Source organism: Chiloscyllium plagiosum, chromosome 44 (genome assembly GCF_004010195.1).
Source record: "Chiloscyllium plagiosum isolate BGI_BamShark_2017 chromosome 44, ASM401019v2, whole genome shotgun sequence".
NCBI classification, from domain to species: Eukaryota; Metazoa; Chordata; class Chondrichthyes; order Orectolobiformes; family Hemiscylliidae; genus Chiloscyllium; species Chiloscyllium plagiosum.
This window is the reverse complement of record NC_057753.1, coordinates 11,048,868-11,059,224: the sequence shown is the minus strand read 5'-3', so window position 1 is coordinate 11,059,224 and position 10,357 is coordinate 11,048,868. Positions and strand designations below refer to the sequence as shown.

Here is a 10,357-nt window from a genome sequence, read left to right as displayed (position 1 = left end):
CCCCTCTCCGGCCTATCACCCTCACCTTAACCTCCTTCCACCTATCGTATTCCCACCGCCCCTCCCCCAGGTCCCTCCTCCCTACCTTTTATCTTGGCCTGCTTGGCACACCCTCCTCATTCCTGAAGAAGGGCTTATGCCCGAAACGTCGATTCTCCTGTTCCTTGGATGCTGCCTGACCTGCTGCGCTTTTCCAGTGACACATTTTTAAGCTCTGATCTCCAGCATCTGCAGTCCTCACTTTCTACTATGCCAAACATAATCCCAAACTCAATTAGTTCCACTTGCCTGCTCTTGGCCTATATCACTCCAGACCTTTCCTATTCATGTAATTATTGACATCTTTTAAATGTTGTCACTGGCCAGCATTTATCAACCACTTCCTCAGGAAGTTCATTGCATTTGCAAACCACTCTCTGTTTAAAAAAAAAGCCTCTCTTGTCTTTCTAATATCTCTTCCCTCTCACTTTAAAAATGGAACCCCTAGTCTTGGAATCTTCTATCCTCGGGAAAATACACCATTAACTTGACCCATTCCTCTCATGATTTTATAACCTCTAAGGTCACCTCTCAATCTCCTACACTCCAATAAATAAATCTGGGCCTATTCTACCCCTCCTTATAACCCCAATCCTCCATAACCAGCAACATCTGAGTAAATCTTTTTGGAACTTTCCCCAGCTTAATAATATCCTTTCCATTACATTGGTGACTAGAACTGGACACAATCCTCCAGAAGAGGCCTCACCAATGTCCCATGCAACCTCAACGTAACGTCCCAACTCCTATATGCAAAGGACTGAGCAATGAGGCAAGTGTGCTGAATGTCTTTTTAACCACCCTGTCAATATGTGATGCAAACTTCACATAACCGAACAGACCGTTGGAGGTGGAAAAGAAGGAGAGAGACAGAGTGAGAAAAGGGGAAAGAAGAGTCAGAGAGAATCTGAGAGAAACAGACAGAAGTTAAGGAAAGACATGGAGAGACTGAGGATGGGATACTATTCCAGTGGGTTCCAGCTTTCTCTATGGTTTCACACACTCCCTCTCACCCATGAGGGACAGGCCCTGGTCCTGGAGTCTGCTTCAGTCTAGATGGTTCAGGGAGGGATGGGGGTGATGGAGGGTGGTTAATCGAACAAAACTGCCACTGGGATTCCAATTGTACTCACACACATACACACACAGACAGACAGAAACCCTCTGATACTCACCTCCTGCTCCATCCACATGACAGAGGAAGCTGTCAGGACCTATTTTAAATGCCTTCAGGTCTATCAGTTAAAGATCCCTCTGTGCCCAAATCTCATCCCATCCTTCTACCTAGGGCATACCTCCACCAGGTATGGAGCACTGCAAGAGACATCTTAGTGAGCTGAGAGTAGGCAGGGAGGAGGTGTGAGGGAAAGTAGTAGCTCAATAATTAAGTCCAAACTGTGTGTCTGTCTCCCCCACCCCCCTCCTCTACCGACCTCATCACCTCACACACTGGCTCCAGACTTAAAACACACACAGAGACAAAGCTGCAGTTTTAAATCGGCAACAGCCACAACACATGTTCATTTAGACAAGAGAACACTGGCTTCTGCATCCAGTATCTCTCAGGCCCCGGCCCACAAGCCTCATTCCTGATGAATGGCTTCTGCACGAAACGTCGATGCTCCTGCTCCTCGGATGCTCCTGACCTGCTGTGCTTTTACAGCAACATGCTCTCGACTCTGATCTCCAGCATCTGCTGTCCTCACTTTCTCCTAGCAAATTTATTTCATAAGGTCACACAAGATTTTCACACAAGTCAATTAAACATGTGAGTTGGACTGAAATGAACAAGTCAGCAAGTTTACTTTTAATGATTTTTTGAGAATTCTGCAACTGATTCAATTTAGTTTACAAATGGGGATTACACCGACTTATGGGTGGCACGGTGGCTCAGTGGTTAGCACTGGTGCCTCATAGCACCAGGGTCCCAGGTTCAATCACAGCCTTGGGTGACTATCTGTGATGAGTTTGCACGTTCTCCCTGTGTCTGCGTGGGTTTCCTCCAGTTTCTTCCCACAGTCCAAAGATGTGCGGGTTAGGGGAATTGGCCATGCTAAATTGCCCATAGTGTTAGGTGCATTAGTCAGAGGGAAATGGGTCTGGGTGGGTTGCTCTTCGGAGGGTCGGTGTGGACTGGTTGGGCCGAAGGGCCTGTTTCCACACTGTAGGGAATCTAATCTATTGTACAAAGTAATATGAGCTTATTAAACAGAGCAATTCTGATCATATATGGAGGGACATCGTCTTTTCCTCATTTATTTAAATGATTTGGATGGGAGCATAAGAGGTACAGTTAGTAAGTTTGCAGATGACAGCAAAATTGGAGGTGTAGTGGACAGCAAAGAAGGTTAGCTCAGATTACAACGGGATCTTGATCAGATGGGCCAATGGGCTGAGAAGTGGCAGATGGAGTTTAATTCAGATAAATGTGAGATGCTGTTTTTTGGGAAAGCAATTGTAAAAGTTTGTAAAAGTCAGTGAATCTGTTGTGGTTCTATTCTCCTAGCTGGGAATTTGTGTTGCAGACGTTTCGTACCCTGTCTAGGGGACATCCTCAGTGCTTGGGAGCCTCCTGTGAAGCGCTTCTGTGATCTTTCCTCCGGCATTTATAGTGGTTTGTCTCTGCCGCTTCCGGTTGTCAGTTCCAGCTGTCCGCTGCAGTGGTCGGTATATTGGATCCAGATTCTGGATTAGTGGTGCTGGAAGAGCACAGCAACCACTAATCCAGAATCTGGTTTCCAGCATCTGCAGTCATTGTTTTTACCATATTGGATCCAGGTCGATGTCTTATTGATTGAATCAGTGGATGAGTGCCATGCCTCTAGGAATTCCCTGGCTGTTCTCTGTTTGGCTTGTCCTATAATAGTAGTGTTATCCCAATCGAACTCATGTTGCTTGTCATCTGAGTGTTTGGCTACTAAGGATAGCTGATCCTGTTGTTTCGTGGCTAGTTGACGTTCATGGGTACTACTATTATAGGACAAGCCAAACAGAGAACAGCCAGGGAATTCCTAGAGGAATTCAATCAATAAGCACATCGACCTGGACCCAATATACCGACCACTGCAGTGGACAGCTGGAACTGACAACCGGAAGCGGCAGAGACAAACCACTATAAATGCCGGAGGAAACATCACAGAAGCGCTTCACAGGAGGCTCCCAAGCACTGAGGATGTCACCTAGACAGGGGTCGAAACGTCTGCAACACAAATTCCCAGCTCGGCGAACAGAACCACAACAACGAGCACCGGAGCTATAAATCTTCTCCCAAACTTTGAGTCAGTGAATCTGTGTCTCATTCTGTATTGTGCCTCTGTCTCTGTGTTAAAGTCTGTTTTTTCTGTATTAGTGTGACCAGCTCTGCAAGCAATGGGACACAATTTATCTTGGAGGCAAGTTTGAGAGTGTCTGTGTATGAATGACAAACTCTGTCTGCAAAGGCACATATTGTCCCCGAGGCATGTGATTGAAAGTCTCTTTATGGCTGTTTGTGAATCTGATTTTGTGCCTATGTGTTTGTGTGTACCCAGCTCTGCCTGAAATGGGACGCACTTTGAAAGAATGAATTAAAAAGTGACTAATCAAAGTCAGATTTTCTCTTTCTCTGATAAGTAAAGTAATACAAAGTCACCTTCTGCTAGCCTACCCATGTGATATCACAAGCATCACATTTCCCTGTTCCACTGCATCTGCTTCCTCGTCCTGCTTGGTTGGGGGGGATGGGGGTGGGGGAAGGGGAAGGGTTGGATCCATCAGGATTTTATTGAGAATCGCAGCAGCAGCAGCAGCAACACACAGCTGCCTGCAGTCAGATGTGAACTTGCTGGTGTCTCACAGTGTAAGATGACCGAGTAAATCCTTTCCCACAGAGGGAGCAGGTAACAACCTCAGTGTGTATTCGCTGGTGTTTCAGAAGGTTTTTTTTTTGAATGGGCAAATCATTTCTTACACACACAGCAGGGAATGTGTTTACGTCTGTGCATGCTTGATAAAGTGTGTGTGTGTGATTAGGTATAAGCCTGTGAGAGGGTGTGTGTAGGTATGAGTGTGGGGAGAGTATGCGTGTATCTGAGATAGAGCATGTGTGTGAGAGAGGGTCTGCGTGAATGTGTAGTGCCTTGGGGTCACCTGTAGTGTGCCATGTACCCAAGGTCCCAGTTGAGGTCATCCTCATGCGTTCTGAACTTGCCTATCAGCCTCTACTCGGCCACGAGAAATGATGAAGCAGTTAACACAACACACATTGGAAAGGGCAGGGTGGGACTTGTCTTTCGATTTGCAGAAAGTGGGAGGCTCTGGATGCTGTGATCCAGCGCAAACACATGCTTCAGGACTTTCGGCTCCGAGAGATAGAGTTGGAAGCCAGACTGGGGAGAAAGGGGCAGGGAATGTGTTTACGTCTGTGCATCACACACAGCAGGGAATGTGTTTACGTCTGTGCATGCTTGATAAAGTGTGTGTGTGTGATTAGGTATAAGCCTGTGAGAGGGGGTGTGTAGGTATGAGTGTGGGGAGAGTATGCGTGTATCTGAGACAGAGCATGTGTGTGAGAGAGGGTCTGCGTGAATGTGTAGTGCCTTGGGGTCACCTGTAGTGTGCCATGAACCCAAGGTCCCAGTTGAGGTCATCCTCATGCGTTCTGAACTTGCCTATCAGCCTCTACTCGGCCACGAGAAATGATGAAGCAGTTAACACAACACACATTGGAAAGGGCAGGGTGGGACTTGTCTTTCGATTTGCAGAAAGTGGGAGGCTCTGGATGCTGTGATCCAGCGCAAACACATGCTTCAGGACTTTCGGCTCCGAGAGATAGAGTTGGAAGCCAGACTGGGGAGAAAGGGGGAAAGTTACCTGGACAGTTTATTCTGGGAGATGGTCATTCCCCTTAACGCACAGAGCCTTCTGATTGGGTCCGTGGACAGGGTCAGGAGGGTGTGAGCATGAGTCAGGGAGGTAAAAGGGATCTGAGAGAGGGCTGCAACTGGGTGGGTGTTCGAAGTAAGAACAGTTTTGAGGAGGGGGAGGTGGTGGGTAAGGAACAGAATAGTAACAGGAATTGTCTCCGTTCTCTGCAGTTGGCAGCTGCTCTGTAGTCGGTGTCTATCTGCCGCCAGGATTCGGGAACCGATGTGCTCAGAGCAGGAGAAGTGGGAAAGGATGGTTGCAGTGGGTGTGGTCCGTGGACAGGGTCAGGAGGAGAGAGCCTCTGCTGAGGGGGCATGAGAAATTAGAAGCTACAAAGCAGAACCTCAAATGTTTGGGTGGCATGGTGATTCAGTGGTTAGCACTGGTGCCTCACAGTGTAAGGGACCCAGGTTAAATTCCAGCCTCGGGCGACAGCCTGTGTCGACTTTGGGACCTTCTCACCCTCGTGTCTGCGTATGTTAACTCCGGGTTTTCTCCCACAGTCCAACGATCTACAGTTTAGGGCGGATCGGCCGTGCTGAAGTGTCCAGGGATATGCAGGTTAGGGTGCATTAGCCATGGGTAGCTCCAGGGTAAGCGGGTTGGTCTGGGTGGGATGCTGTTCGGAAGGTCGGTGTGAATTCGATGGGCTGAATGGCCCGTAAGAATTAAATGATTCTACTGCCTTAGCCACGTGTATATCGAGAAATGATTGTCCCAAGTCTGCTATGGGAGGAGTAGTTTTCAGTTTGTGGGCGACTAACACCGGTCCTGGGGAAGGTGGGATTTGTGTTGTCTCTCCCCTCACCCGCTGCCCCTCTGCACCCCCATTCTCTCTCTCCCCCCGTTCCTCTGCTCCTGCTTTCTCTCCCCCAGTCTTTCTCTCTCTCTCTCTCCCCTCACACTCTGCACGCCCATTCTTTCTCCCTCATTCTCTGCACCCTCATTCTCTTCCCCCCTCCATCCTGCCACGTCTGTCTTTATGCCCCAACCATGTTCTCTATCCATTTTCTCTCTCTTCCCTACCCTCTGCCCCTTTGTCCATTGTCTCTCTTATCTTCCCCCCCCCCCCCAGCTGTCCTTACTCGTGCCTCGAGCCCTCTTTGATCGCTGTATTAAGCCCTTCTAAGGAGGGACAGAGAGAATGGTTGGCGATGATTCTACCTGGGTGACAGGGGTGTGCAAGAAATGGCTGATCTTTAAAATTGAGAAGAGCTAAAATGATATATTCAGAAACATCGTTAAAGTCTGAAAGCACGTTCAATTTTAAAGCTGTAGACGTCTTTCTGAAACTTGCATTGAAATGCGCAACGTTGTTTCCCCTGCTCCTCCGATGCTGCCTGACTGGCTGTGCTTGTCTCGCACCACATTCTTTGACTTTGAAATATGTGCAGGTAGGCCACGGCTCAGGACAGACTGCAAAGGGTGAATGGCATATTCCTAGTCTTGTGAAATTGGTTCAGACTATGTTGAAATAGAGTAATAAGAGTTGGAGAGCAGGGAAACAAACCCTTCGGTCCATGCCAACCAGATATCCTAATTAATCTAATGATCTATTTGCCAGCACTTGGCACATATCCTTTCTGACTCATATACCCATCTAGATGCCTTTTAACTGTTGTCATTGGCCAGCCTCCACCACTTCCTTTTGCAGCTTGTTCAATACATGTACCACTGTCTGCATGAAAAAGTTACCCCTCAGGCCCCTTTTAAATCTTTCCCCTCTTACCCAAAACCTATGCCCCTCTAATTTGGGACTCCTGTCAGAGAATTGTCCAATTATGAATAAAGCTTGTACGCAGACCTTATGAAATTGATTGATACGTTTGTTTATTTCACTATATACTGTAGTGGAAGAGGTCAACGACCACTCAGCACAGAATGACTGCTCTGCATTGATGATTCACAACCTCCCCACCCAGGTACAAGCATATGCAGTTCATAAAGGGTAACAAGAGATTGATAGTCGATTGTAAGACCATACTGTTTTAATTCCAGTTGACAGTTTAATAGTTTTGAAAGCAGGCTAACAATGCTTAAATAGTATCAATCTACTAAACAATGTGCAGTGAGCTCGTCTAAAGGCATTGATAAAGTAATCAGGAATATCCTGTCTACATTGAGTATCTTGGTGACATCTAGTCTGCAGGACTATTGTGTCGGCTGGATTCCTGGGGATGCAGAGAGAGCCTTCGGGGCTTCTGGAAGTGCAATGTCAATGTGAGTTAATGAATCACATTCACGGGTCATTTACATAACATGTTCCTCCGATGAGGTAATGGTTCGTTTACTGTCCGTTTCTGGGTGTAGCTAATTTGAGGCACCAATGGCATTGTGGGTAAGCCATCTTTTCCCTAGGGAGAAACATGGTTTCTGTAGGCAACATGATTTTCCTTTCTCCCACGACTCCCCTACCCTGGGGAAAAGGCATACACAGTTGAGCAGCCAGACAGACAAAATGCAAAAGGATTAAAATGTTGAGCCACAGGGTTAAAACAAAAAGTGACTCCAGCCTTTATTTCTCCTGTTGGCATTTGTACACTTAAAATGTCAGTAACATCGCCATAGGGCATATTGCGCATGCACGCCGGTGTCAGCAAAGCACTGTGCAAGCTCCTCGCTGTGGGCAGACTGGGCGGGCGAATTTCTTTTGATGGACCAATGGGAAGCTCTGGAGGACCGGAAGGAGTCCTGTCCTCCTGCCAATCAGAGTCCACCTATTGTCTGAATGCGGAAGTTGGAGCACGAGCTTCTGAAACCACTATTGCTCCCCTCTCTCACTCAGTGAAAATTAAGCTTCACCCCAGACTGCAACGTTGTTCCTGTCTCCAACATCTGTGAGTACAACACTCTTGTCTCAGCCTCCCCTTTTTCCATTTCTTTTTGTTTCATTCTGGGGTTCGATTGTTGATGTGCAGCGACTGTAAGGAAAAGGAGTGAATCCAGGGAGGGGACAGACTGTGGAAAAGTTGGTCCAGGTCTCTGTTTAAGTTGGCAAACACATGGCAAATGTGGTACCACAATGTGAAGGGAGAAATTGCAGAAAGGAGTGTGTATTGTTTATTGGTGATATAGTGGGTTGTGGAGAAAGTGAGGACTGCAGATGCTGGAGATCAGAATCGAAAAGTGTGGCACTGGAAAAGCGCAGCAGGTCAGGCAACATCTGAGAAGAGCGAGTGTGTCGACGTTTTAGGCATGAGCCTTTCATCATGAATGATGTGTGGATGTACAAAGGAGCCTCAGCGTCCTTCTACACCAGTCACTGCCAGTTCTAGCAAACAATGAGCAAGGTAAGTGGTATATTAGCAAGAAGAATTGCGTTCAGAAGTGGAGGTGCCTTCCTGCAGTTAAGGGGTCATTGAATATATTCAAGGCTGGGTTAATCTGATTTTTGAACAACAAAGAAGTGGATGGTTATGAGGAAGGCAAGAAAATTGGTGGGCGGCACAGTAGTTAGCACTGCTGCCTCACAGCGCCAGAGACCCGGGTTCAATTCCCGCCACAGGCGACTGACGTTCTCCCCGTGTCTGCGTGGGTTTCCTCCGGGTGCTCCGGTTTCCTCCCACAGTCCAAAGATGTGCAGGGTCAGGTGAATTGGCCATACTAAATTGCCCGTAGTGTTAGGTAAGGGGTAAATGTAGGGGTATGGGTGGGTTTCGCTTCGGCGGGTCGGTGTGGACTTGTTGGGCCGAAGGGCCTGTTTCCACACTGTAATCTAATCTAAAAAAATGGTTTTACATGTATAGAACAGTTAAATAGTCATACGGCACAGAAACAGACCCTTTAGTCCAACTCGTCCATGCTGACTACGTTCTCAAATTAAACTAGTCCTATTTGCCTGTGTTTGGCCTATAATCCTTCCAATCTTTCCTATTCATGTACTTATCCAATGTTTTTTAACTGTTATAACTTTACCTGCATCCACCATTTCCTCTCATCATCAGCCTCAACCATCTTGATACTCAAGAACCTATCAACCTGTGTCTTAAATATACTCAGTGTCCTGACCTCCACAGCCTTCTGTGGCAATGAATTCCATCGATTCGCCACTCTCTGGCGGAAGAAGCTTCTCCTTATCTCTGCTCTAAAAGTCTCCCTTTTATTCAAAGATGGTGTCCTCGGCTCCTAGTCTCTCCTACCACTGGATACATCTTCCCAGCATCCGCTCTGTCCAGATGGTTCAGTATTCTGTATGTATCAATTAGATCCCTGTTGAGGGTGGGCCTGTTAATCAGCATGAACCAGCCGATTCAGGGTGAGGTACAGCAGGGATTAGGTTCAGCAAAGTGAGAATGGAGGGAGTGTGTGTGGGATGGAGATTTTCAGCTTGAAGGGAATGAGAGAGGAACGAAGTTCGCTATGGATTAGAATTGATCGGATGGGCTGATGGGTCGAGGAGTGGCAGATAGAGTTTAATTTAGATATCTGGGAGGTGTTGCGTTTTGGTAAAGCAATCCAGGCAGGACTTACACAGTTAATGGGGAATGTTGCCGAGCAAAGAGACCTTGGAGTGTAGGTTGATAGTTCATTGAAAGTGGAGTTGTAGGTCGACGGGTTTGGTATGCCTCCTTGTATCGGTCAGTGCATTGAGTACTGGAGTTGGGAGGTGATCTTTGCAGTTGTACAGGACCTTGGTTAGGCCACTTTTGGAATATTGTGTGCAATTCTAGTGTCACTGCAATAGGAAAGATGTTATGAAACTTGAAAGGGTTCAGAAAAGATTTACAAGGCAGTTGCCAGATTTGGAGGGGTTGAGTAATAGGCAGAGGCCGACTAGGCTTGGGGCTGTTTTCCCTGGAGCGTTGGAGGCTGAGGGATGTCCTTATACAAGTTTGTAATGGGCATGAATAGGGTGCATAGCTGAGATCTTTTCCCCAGGTTAGGCGAGTCTAGAATGAGAGGGCATAGGTTTGGGGTGAGAGGGGAAGGATTTAAAAGGAACCTGAGGGGCAATGTTTTCACACAGAGGGTGTTGTGAGCTGCCGAAGGAAGTGGAGGAGACTGGTGAAGTTACACTATTTAAAATACATCTAGGTGGGTACATGAATATAGAGGAGAAAGTGAGGTCTGCAGATGCTGGAGATCAGAGATGGAAATGTGTTGCTGGAAAAGCGCAGCAGTTCAGGCAGCATCTAGGGAACAGGAGAATCGAGGTTTCGGGCATTAGCCCTTCTTCAGGAATGAGGAAAGTTGGTCCAGCAGGCTAAGATAAAAGATAGGGAGGAGGGACTTGGCGGAGGGGCGTCGGAAATGTGATAGGTGGAAAGAGGTCAAGGTGAGGGTGATAGGTCAGACTGGGGTGGGGGCGGAGAGGTCGGGAAGAAGATTGCAGGTTAGGAAGGCGGTGCTGAATTTGATGGATTTGACTGAGACAGGCTGGGGGGAGGGGAAATGAGAAAACTGGTGAAATCCG

At 47.3% G+C, this 10,357-nt stretch overlaps 1 protein-coding gene across 5 annotated transcripts in view; it reads left to right on the top strand.

Moving 5' to 3' along the window:
- LOC122543525 (zinc finger protein 226-like) overlaps window positions 1-10,357 on the top strand; it is a 49,952-nt gene that overhangs the window by 26,210 nt on the left and 13,385 nt on the right. Inside the window, exon 1 of one of the 5 annotated variants that reach the window (XM_043682320.1) lies at window positions 6,849-6,866. The exons of 2 other annotated variants lie outside the window; for them this stretch is intronic. The gene's annotated coding sequence lies outside the window, so the exon portion shown is untranslated. Of the gene's footprint in view, window positions 1-6,848; window positions 6,867-7,035; window positions 7,782-10,357 lie in introns of those variants that run through there. 2 more of the 5 variants (XM_043682318.1, XM_043682315.1) reach the window with 2 other exon arrangements.